Raw genomic sequence first — 11,709 nt, forward strand, 5'->3', positions numbered from 1 at the left:
CAAATAGCAGGAAACTATCAGTCAGAGGACACTCCAAAGACTCCATTGATAAAGAAGGGACATCTGACATTATCAAAACTCTGAAAGGGTTAGATAATTAGCTCCCACAGCATTGTAAGGACATTTGAACAATTAAGTCCTTGCATCTCCTAGTAAATGACAGATAGCCATAGTAGTAGAAAAGGAAAAAGAGAGAATAATTAAAGCTGAGCAAATGTTTTTGAAGCGAAATTTTGTTGGAGAAAATGTCTTCTAGAAATGTATCTCTTTCAACAACACTTTTGAACATCCAAGTAATTCTGAGTATTCCAGGCAGCAAACAGAAGAAATATTAAGATTAATCCTTGCATTAGTTCAGATGCTGGGATGTTGAAGAAAGAGCTTCAAAGACCTTCAAATTCTTAGTCCAACTCAGATAGTAAAATATTTATCCCAGATCACAAGGAACACATGCATAGTGAATACATTCCAAAGAGCCCTCTCATAGAACACCATTTCTGGTTTTGAATCAAAAATTCATATTTCTCCATAACTTTATTTTGAAAGATTTCCCAAAGGTTCGGTGATTTTTTTTTTCCAAAAAAGAATCAAAATTTTAAACCTTGAAATTACTGGAAAACTGTGTTTCCTCCAGATATCTTTGCATGCAATATATCTCTCCTATTTTTTTACTATAGTGTTATTAATGTCCCACTTTAGCCAGTGTAAACTTCTATTTTTTTTAAATTTCATTTTCTAAGTTTGATTCCAGTCTAGAAGAAGACTGGACATGTGAAACAGTCATCATTGCAACTTTCAACTAACTCCTACAAAGATATGGAAAGCAGGACTCCACATGTTTAAAGGTACACATAGATTTGAAGGCCCTTAAATGGCCATTGTTTCCCACCATTATCTTCTCTCATGCAGGCTTGTGTTGTTCACACAGACTGTCTCTGAAATGCTGAACTGATTTGAGATGGCTGCATTGGCAGTGTTAGTTTGCAGGGATTCATTCATTGTCCCTGCAGTCAGTGTAATGCACTTATACTGTGGCAGCTCTAAGTGGCAGCAACTGGGAATCTGTCACAGCCAATTCCTAGCCCAGGTCTGATTTAAAGAAACTTAGAGCAGAAGGTTTTCCAATATGTTCCTTTCTCTTTTCCCTCCTACCCTTCAGTTTCTTTTTTTTTTCTTTGTATTGAAGTATCAAACACTTTCATGAGTGAATATAATGAGATCTTGTGTTTTCAAAACTGACAGTTCTGCCAAGTGTGTCTCAATCTGTTAAAAACTTAAGGGACCATTTTTTTCTAGTAGAAACCAGAAATTGATTAAATTAATTGACTAAATTAAATTAACAGCTACACTTCAGAATAATACTATATTTTTTCATGTGTTCTTTTCTTTCCTCACTTTCTTGTCTTCAGGCCTTGCTACCTCTTTCTAAATCTTTGCAGAGAACTGTAATGAAAGCAGCATATTTTGGACATGCTGACACCACTTAATCAAACATGTTGCAAAGACCCTGAAACAGAGACCCAACATCTGTTCTAAGAGCACAAGATCTATAGACACCTCAATCTGTCACTACATCATAGCTCAGAGATCATTGACTTTGGCTATAGTGTTCTGAAGATAATGTGCATCTCAGCATGGTCTGGATGGAGCAAAAGGGATAATTACAAGCTCATGATCTTATCTCCATTGCATCACCAGGCATAGCCACTATATCCTTCCCTTCTCCCTCACATCTACAAGGGGCCCTCTTTTAAGAAAGTATTGCTGAGTATGAATATATATACAACTCTCGTATAATTTGGTAAGATTATTTATTGCTGATTTATTTTTTGTGTTATTTTAAAAGGCAGATAATAAGCAAACAAACTGAGCTATCAGCTCCATTTTCAAGCAATACTGCAATTTATGTAGATTGCAAAAATACTGAGAAAGGTAAGTATACTGATTTACAACAGGAAAGAATAGCAGTTTTTATCAACTAATAAATTAAAAAGGAATGAAATAATGTATGCTTCAGAGAGAAAAAATTTAAGGAGAATGGATAAGAAATAATCAGCTATGAAGAAAAAGGATCCTTTTCCATAAACTGATTATCAAATATTAAAAGTCCACAGAATGATATGTAGTGTTTTAGAATTAAACTTTAATAAAACATTTGATATTCTATGTCAAAAAATCTAGCTTGACATATGTATCCAAACCAATATTAATTACTACAGATATAAAGGTGGTATTAGAACCAGCTAAAGGAGGAAATAAAGGATTATAAAACAGAAGCAATATCACATTGGAAGAGACAGCACATAAGATGATTGGCAATTGGCCTTATGGGTTGTCTCCATATGGCAGTTGTAGTATAGGTAGCGTGGATGATTTTTTTTTTCTTTGAAGAACTGTAAATCCCATGGGAAAAAATTATTCATTTCATGCTGCATAGAAAAAATAGGAAATCTAGGAAAATTATTGCAGCATATTAGTGTTTTAAAAGCAACAAAGACATGATCCTACCAAATACTATGCAGTGTTTCTGAAGCTGAATGAATGACTAAAAGAAAAATCAGTTTTTGTATAGTAGTTGTGAAGAGGTACCAAAGATGGTACAGGCCTTCTGTAGACAGCTAGGATGCAGCAAATAATCTGGAACTTTATGGCAACTAAAGGCTGCTGAAAAGAAAAATAAACATGAGTTGCATCTACATTAAAATACTAGGTCTAAATTTATTTATCTTGGAGAGGGAACAAATAGGGACGAGGTCTAGTACCAGTCCACAAACAAGTAAAAAATAAGGGCATGGACAGTGAGAAAGGAACTGATTAGGGAGCCGGAAGATGAAATGAAGAATGGATGATTTAGGCTAAGCAGCTCAAAACTTTCTCACAGGGAAGCATGTTATTCTCAAAAGGAGTCAAAGACCTACCAAATTGAAGGCTTTAAACATGACTGGGTAGAATACTAAGGCTGTGACTTCATGCTTTAACTCAGGCCTCCACATGCATATTTAGCTGAAAAAACACCTGTACACATTTTTGTGTCTGTTAAAGGCTGCTTGGATTTCGGTCCAGCCCTGGAAACCTCACTCTGGTCCCTCACCTACAGCTGATTCATCCTTCCCCTCTCCCTGCACCTCTGTCCTTAAGTAAAGGACATCAGTGTTTCTACACCTGAAAATACTGTTATTGTCTTCTGGTCTCAACTCTTGAACCACTGTGACTCAGGCAGCAGAAGGTGTGTCTGGACAGTGTCGGAATCCGGAACATCCCTCTGGGTGTCCTGGATGGCCAGAGCCGCTGGCAGGGGGCTCTGAGACCCTGGCATGCAGCCAAAGACACACGTGGGGTTTTGATCTTAGCCCATGGAGCAAATTACCAACTCTGTATGAAGAATTACAAGCCACGCACAAAAGTTAGATAGCATAGTAGAGATAATCACGAAGTGAAAGGAAGGATTTCTGAGTGCTGTACAGGGGGGTTTTAAGCCTTGTACACAGGGGTCCAGGTTTTGTACATGGGGGTAAGGAGTTCTAAGATGGAGGGATTTGGGTGTGCCCTGTCCTCTTTCTTTCTCCTTCCTAGCCTCCATGTCTTTGGTGATGTTGGCACTCACAGATTGGTTTAGAGTAGAAAGCCACCATTCAATATAGATAGTAGGTGTTGGAGAAAAAGTGTAAACATGTAGTACGTAATATATGATATAAAAGATGGCACCAGCCCCCTGGGAGGGCAGTGTGCCTTTGTCTGAGCTGCTGAACGGGCCACAGCAGTTCAGGGAAAAGAATCTTTTAGATAACCAACAATAAACAACCTTGAGAACGGACAACAGAAGACTACTGAGTCTTTCTTTAAAGGCACAGGTTGGAGGAGAGATTTTTCCATCTTTTGGGGTCACCACAATCCGGGACGTGAAACCCCACATCTGGCGTCCCTGGGTGGGCAGCAGACCCGACAGACAGAATCCTTCCTAGTGATTGTTCCATGCAGCCAAGTCTGCCTTAACTCAAACACACACAGCCACAGCCTCTATCACTCTCCATTCTCTAGATTGTTTTTAATGTTGCACTTATTTCTGCAACATTAAAAACATTTGTGCAACCATTTTTATGTCAGAGTTATTTTTATGGTTTATAAGTGAAATTTATCAGTTTACTCATCTGAATGTTTTTCATATAATAAAGGGAACAGAATTATAAGCAAGTCCATCATTTCAACAAAAGTTCTCCAAAGTCCCTTATTGGATTGAAGTTAGAAGAGGGGTTTAAAAGCTGAACAAAGTTTGGTGGGTTTTATCTCTATCAATTGATGTTGGTATCCCATTTACCATATCATTTCATACCCATCACTGATGACATTATTTCTGCCTTAAGCAACAAACATCAGTCACTATCTTTTCATACAAAGTTCATGCTTACAAAAACTTCCAAGATGATCTTTCAACACCTTATGTAAAAGTGCCAGATATTATGTATTTTTAAATAAATACATTTCAGGTACTCTTTCCTTAAAATTTGTTGATTTCTGACTTATTTTAGGCAAATATAATCAATCATCCACACTGTGCATAGCCAAAAATGACTGAGGTTTGCAATGAGATATTGGAAATCTTTACGTTTTCTAAAATAATATTTATTTTTAATATCCTGAACAACATGTATTTCAAATGTTAGAAGTAAAGTGCCTGGGATATATATAGTAAAAAGAGTTGAATTTCAGGCAAAGGTGACTGGAACAGATGAGTGAAAATAGTGCAGAGGAATTAAGTGCTGAGAGCTGCAGTAATGTGATTCTTCTGGTTTTTCTTCTGTACACACGTCTGTAAAGTCTACAAAGCCTGTGCTGGGCCATGCTCTCAGGCCCTTGTTGTAACCCCAGGTAAAGGGGAAATCAGGACTGGTTTTCTTGGTTCCCACCTGTGCTCAAGTATGCACATGCATACACACAAAATTGAGTCAGGTTCAGGATTAAGATGAGATTAAAAAGCAGTTAAAATGACTCATGGATTAGCAGAGAAAGAATTTGAAGAGATTTAGCTTTGTTTGTCTCACCAATGAGAAAATGCATGAAAGAACCTAAGAGAGAAAAAATAAAAGTTATTTGCCTACAAAAGACTAATGTTGCAGTCTTTGATTTTTTTGTCAAAAGACATATTTTGGGACCATACTTCATCTGTTGCTTATTTTAGTCTCTTTCCTGCTGAGCTTGAAGAGGCACAGCCTGGCTTTGGAAGGCATTCTGCGTCCTGATTGAGCAGCCTCTGCTTTTCTGTTGCTCTTTCTGCAGCCCCTCTTCACCACTTACTGACAAGATTTAATCCACCTTGAATATGATTTGTGTCCTCTAAGTGGATACTGTTATTTTTCTGAAACAGAAAAGTTCATCTGCTGCTGGAAGTTCACATTTAAATGAAGGGCAGGTCTTTTGCCACCAGTCTCCTGAGCAGCAGTATTAGCCCCTAGAAGATGTCTTCCCAAAATTTTGATAAAATGTGTGTGGCTACTGTCAGAAATTTGCTTTTCCTACGTAATGCTAATAAAGATGCTACAGATTGACAGTGTCCAATTCCAAGCCTCCCGTTCTTCCCAGTATGGATAAATCACTCTGAAATGCCATATGTCCGGGAAATACCTTACTACAGGAATAACATTTACTTCAGAGTAAGTCTAGAAGTATTTAACAAGTGCTAAAAATAATGTGAGCTATGGAATATCGTGGACTCACCTTTGCTATTAAATCCTGCACAGCCTACTGTCAGCAAAATGTATCCTGCCTAGGTAAGACTTGCCCGGAGGGAACAGCTCTTACTAGAGGTGTAATTATAGACAGAAGTGTGGGTATGCCTCAGTTCATAGGCAATGGAAAATAATCAAAGATCTCCTCTCACAAAAAGCCATGTGCATTGCAAACTACACAAAACTTCTGAAGTGCTGAAGACATTAAGTGTCACCACCAGCAGGGTGTGTCTGTTAGCCCGATAAAAAGCGCACGATTGCCTGCAGCCCAGTGAAGTGAACAGTGCTGTGAATTTGGCAGGTCCCTCTGTGCTGCTGACAAGGATCACATCCAGTGTCTCCCACAGCAGCTCCCACTGAGAAGTGACATCCTGAAGGGGATTTGAGCAGAGCCCACCCAGCTCTGCACAGCTGGAGGCTGAGGGGTTTCTTACCCATCCAGGAGCTCAAGCATCCAATAGATCCATGGTCTCTGAGCCGCCTCTCAGTGATCTAGCATGGGTCTGACTGTTCTCCAACAACTCTGCTATGAACCATTTTTTCCTAAAAACATCCATTTTCAACCTTAGCCAGAAATCAGGAGTTGGCACCTTAGTTCATTTTCTTCAGTCCATCTTACAGAGTTATGTGCTCCTTTAAATCATGGGCCTCAAGGAAGCCGTGTTACACAGAAGTATCTTTCCACCAAATGGCTGAAGATGCAATGTTTTCCTTTGCAAGAGGATGCTTGGATCAAGTACAGTAATAATAGGAGGAGTAAAACAATGATCATCTAACACTGTGAAAAGAACACTTAGTAGAAAACAACGCCTTAACCTTCCAGAAATAAATAATAATTTTTATAAGCTTGGTTTTGTGAAAACAAAATATTTGAACAGTGAAATTTTAGATAAATCAGCAATAAAACCCACATCAATTTTCCCTGCAAGTAGAAAATAACTGAATTTCACCTATAAAATAATATAATTAATGCCCAATTTAACGTGAATCCACGATAAGAAGCATATTCTCATCTATCCTTTCCCAGTCTATGGCTTTTGCATAGCTCCACTGTTTTATGTTTCCATGAAAGTGATAAAAATTATTGCAGTTTTTCTTCATTATTAGAGACAAGTCTTAGAGTCTTCAAGCACAGGTCATGCCTATACAGCCCAGCCTTAAAGCATTTAACTTTTTCCTGAAAATAAGAGATGATACAGCTGTTTTTTAAACCTTACCTTTTATTTCCAGTAGGCCTGCAAGGATGCCATATGGCAGACCAAAATTAATAATATAATTCCTTACCTTTTGTGCCTCTACAGAAGACTTGAATCTTCCTTGAAAGTGACCAAGTATATAGAGAAGAGCAGCAATTCCTAACGAAAAATCTGTTGTACATGGATTAATGTGGTGTGAAATCACATTATATGCAAAAACTTTTTTCCCTGATGGCCCTGAGTGACTTATGTTGACATGATTTTTATAAGGAGAAAAAGTGTTATTCACAAGCACCTCAACACATGGGTCTCGAGAAACTGGAAAACAGTAGGTGTTTAACTTTCTCATTAACAAAATATTTATTTTAGATACCTTTTTAATTTCTGCACAGCTGTGGATTTGGGAGACTTGGGTATGAAATGCTGAGTGTATATTTCTGTAGGGCATTCACTGAAGCATGAGATTCATCAAGTAGATTTTTTTTTCCCTTGTAAAGGGAGAACCGCTTAAAGAACTTTTTTTTTCTTTTTACTCAGAGACAAGCTTTGAGTTTTGTACATCTAACAGAGCATTTTTCTCATATCATATATTCAGACAGGAAATATATATCATATGGGAAATATATCAAAATAGTTTGTCTTCAAGTACCTTCTACTTACTGTTTATACATAAATGTTTTCCAAACTACCATTTAACATTTTGTTACATTGTCATACACTCCACAATGACCAAATAACTGAAAAGAGACCTGAGGCACCAGTTGCCTGAAACAATACATGCATGGCTTCACACCCAAGCCTCTAGGTACACAGTTCCTTAAAATGTTCTTTAGGAAGTAACATGAAGACCTTCAGCCTGCAATAGGGGAGAAAATACTTTTCTCATCTCAGAGAGCTCTGAGGTTTCATGAATGCTTTATTGCTTTCCACTGGGAAGAACCCAGGAAACTTGCAATAGCATCAGGGAGAAAGACAAAAAGCCGCTGATCCCAGTGTTCTTGTCACTTGCCTGTGAATGGGTGGTGGTTTCAGACACAAGGTCCAAACTGTGATAGTTTGGTGCAGGGCCAGCATGCACAGGGGAAAACTCCAACCTCATCTCGAGCACGTGCTGTCAGAGCCAGTGTGCTTCTTCCCAGAAAGGTCACTGCATCAAGATCTTGAAGGAAAAAGGGGTTGCTTCAAAACCCAGCTGTACTCCCACTCCCTCTTCACAAAGTAATCAATATCAAGGGCTGTAGTCACAGCTTTCCTGAGGGTAAGGGTCAGCAAGACAATTCAGATACTGCTGAGCCCTCTGTGGGACCCAGTGCCTGCATGAGAAGAGGCAGTGCAGCAGTTTGTACACATCTTTGCACCCTTCAAAGAAAAATAAAGCCCAGCTGACTATTCTGGCTTATATCCATGGCTGCCAATGTTTCAAAAGTGTTTTGCTCAAGGGTTTTTTGAGTTTTCCCACACTGAGAGAAAAGGAGAAATTTTTTAATCTGGATAACTTACTTCACTAAAAAGTACAACTAACAGACAAATGAAGTACATATTTGTGCATTTGTGCTATGCCTGTGTGAATGTGCCCAAGAGAAACAAATGGATACTTGGCTCTTTTGAACTGGAAGTAGGAAGTCAGGCAGCAGGTAGGACCATTTGCACTTCCTGTGTGCTCAAAGTAACTGCCTAGAGAAAGATAAACTGATGGGTTTTTTTGCCCCTTGTTTTATCTTCTGCCCTGCAAGAACTACTGTAGGGACAATAATTTATATAAATTAAATACCTGAATTTTTCCAGGTGGCTGACAATTTCAGTAGGAGATACTATTCTCACAGCAATTTCATTAACTCTTAATAAATAGAACTGAGTATTTTCCAAAAAGTTCTAGCCAATGAATTTATATCTATTTGATGTAAATTGTTCAAGATGCAATTTTTCCCTTTCCACTTCATTAACAGCCACATACTCATCTCTATTTTTTTTTTAAGCACTTGCCATCTGCTTTTGATTAACAAAAGCAAATAGTGGTTGATAGACAGATACTGTATCTGGTAGTAGTACCAAAAAGTCAGTTTACAGGTGTGGTGAAAACTAAGAATGCAGAAAAAAAAGGTTCCCCAACTTGGAGAAAGTCTTTGTAATATAGTTTATGTGACTTAAGACCTCCACTGGACCTGTAGGTTTCTTTTCATTTTTATAGGTGAAAACAGGATGCTACTTCTCCCTTTACTTAAAGTAAACAGACTACCTGAAACAAAAAAAAAATGCAAAACCCCTATTAAATCTATTCAAAGAAAATGCTGAATGGACATAGGGAGCTACGGAAAAGAGCAATGACCTACTATGCAACACATCAAGGAATTTTACAGGAAAAGTAGCAGAATAGCAAAGTAGCTTAAGCTTTAAGATTTTCTCAGTGATGTGAAAAACTGTTAACTGGAACTTACTGGTCAGTGCAGAGTACATGTAGTCTTAAAAATTTATATTTTGCAGTTCACAAAGGAAAAAAAGAATCCTAATTGGTTAATCAGCATAGAAATTCAAAAAGCTATAGAAAACCCTCCTGGTATGTTATGCATAAGAGAGGGATTTACCATAGCAGTATAATTACAGTGCATATCTTAGCACCACATAATTACAGCATGCATTGTAGAGCTATATCTATATGTTGGCTGTGCACTTTTTAGGGGAAAAGTAGAGGAAAATGTGTCAGTGCTCTTCAGAAACAGAGCGGTTGTGGGTTTTGAACAACACTCTTTTTCTTCATGTCAATTTCTACCCATCTGATCAATTATTCTCTACAGAGACATACAATCTTTGAATTGTTTCTACATTGCTAATAAGATATTTACTAAAAAGGTAAGGAGTTCCAGTATGTTCAAGTAAAAGATAAAGAATTTTGGAATTTGGACTGTCCTCTTTGCAGACCCCCATAAAGCTTTCCTTCACAGATGGACAAAATATTAAGCCTTTCGTGATAAACTTCAAGGCTGAGAAATATGGTTTTGCTTTGCGCTTGCATGAAACAAAGCCTGTAAGACACATTTGCAAACAGTGCCTTCATATATAAATTAGCATTTTAAAACTTTTATCTTTCCAGAAAAAAAAAGTTGGACTTAAAGATCTACCCATGTTAAAATTCTTTTAAACTGATACATTATTCAATGTGTTTTAGATTCAATAGCAGAGCTTTTTTAAATAAAAAAAAAAAATTCTAATTATGTTCTGATAAACTCATCCTTCCCAAGATTTTTCCATCAATAATTAGGCTAAAGTAAAGAGACACAGCCTCTCCTCTGTACAAAGATTTGGGTTTTGGTTCATTGGAACCAGACATGGTATTTTACTGTAAAACATTTTTGCTTTGATGAACATTTTGTCATGACATGCCAGCAGAGGGGAAAGGGCTGTTTTGAAAGGGGCAAGATAAGCAATCTTACTGTGTAAATTATATGAAAATGTACCTTTGAATAATTGGACTACCTCCATGATCTTCATCTGTAAAGAATAAATTCTGGTCTGTTCCACCCAAAAAATGTTAGTCTAAATACAACCTTAGTAAATTCAATGGCAAAATGTAAGTGTAAGTGAAAAGCTCTATTAAAAAGTGGTTTGCACTGACAATCAAAAGTAATTACATAAAACCTTTTTAACATTCCTGTCAAAAACCTACTTTATTCTACAGCTAATCAATGTTTTATTTAGCTTTAGGTGTTAAAATATCAAAAGCATCTCTAAAACTACCAGAAAATAATTTCTTCAGAATTCAGAAGGATTCTAAAAATCTTCCAAATGATATAATCTTTAAGATTTCTAAAATTTCCATGAGTCCTACCCCATCTCTTCAGAACTTCAGTTTATATGGCTAACTTAAGAAATCAAGATAAAAACGGATCTGCAAATTAAACTGTTGTTAGCTGGCACTCTCCCAACATATTTTTTTTCCTTATACCTACCTCTAGTTCACTAAAATTAAGACAAAATTAAGACAAAATAATTCCTGCTAAATATTAGACAAGTGAAAAAGAGCCCCAAATTCAGTGGGATGAAATATGTCGTAAAATTCACCATGTATACAGTTCATGAAAAATTGATGTCTCAGGGACTAATCTTAAAAGCTGAAACAAAATCTTTGGAACATATGCAATAGCTGTGGGTGGTGAAATACAGTGGTCCTGAATTATGCCAATTTGTCTTGAAAAGTCTGGGGGCTAATGCAATAACTCAAGGCATCTGTTACTTCTGTTCACCTCCAATTAATGACACTTTTTTTGTAGCTCTCATCCAAATTTGGATCTGTTTCCTGCTGGCAGGCCAAACCCATTTCCTTACCAACAGTGCAAACACCCTCAAACCACTGTGCGGGGAATGGAAGTGCCATGCACTCTTCATTTTGTCCTGGGTTGCAATAACCCAAGGGTCGTATTAAATCTAGATAATTCTGACTCCTTGAGGACATACATTATTCATCCTCACTCCTACCTAGCATAACTTTTGAGTATCCTTTACTTTTTCATCTCAATACTTCTTGTAGGATGGAGGACTGTGAGGGTTTAGGACTAAATCAATTCTGAAACCACAAGAAAGAAGTTTTACCCAGACAAAACTGTGTTTTTTCTATCTCTTTCCAAAGATGATCAGGATCAGACAAAAGAATTCCTGCATTTTGGATCATTCTATGATGACGTGGATCACTGTGACAGTTCCCACTATAAATCTCACAGACGTTTCCCCTCCTATACCCAACACAACAAGAAAGAACAGAGTTGAACATATGCTCTGAATAATCCAGTTCCAGTTCT

Source organism: Motacilla alba, chromosome 2, assembly GCF_015832195.1.
Source record: "Motacilla alba alba isolate MOTALB_02 chromosome 2, Motacilla_alba_V1.0_pri, whole genome shotgun sequence".
NCBI classification, from domain to species: domain Eukaryota; kingdom Metazoa; phylum Chordata; class Aves; order Passeriformes; family Motacillidae; genus Motacilla; species Motacilla alba.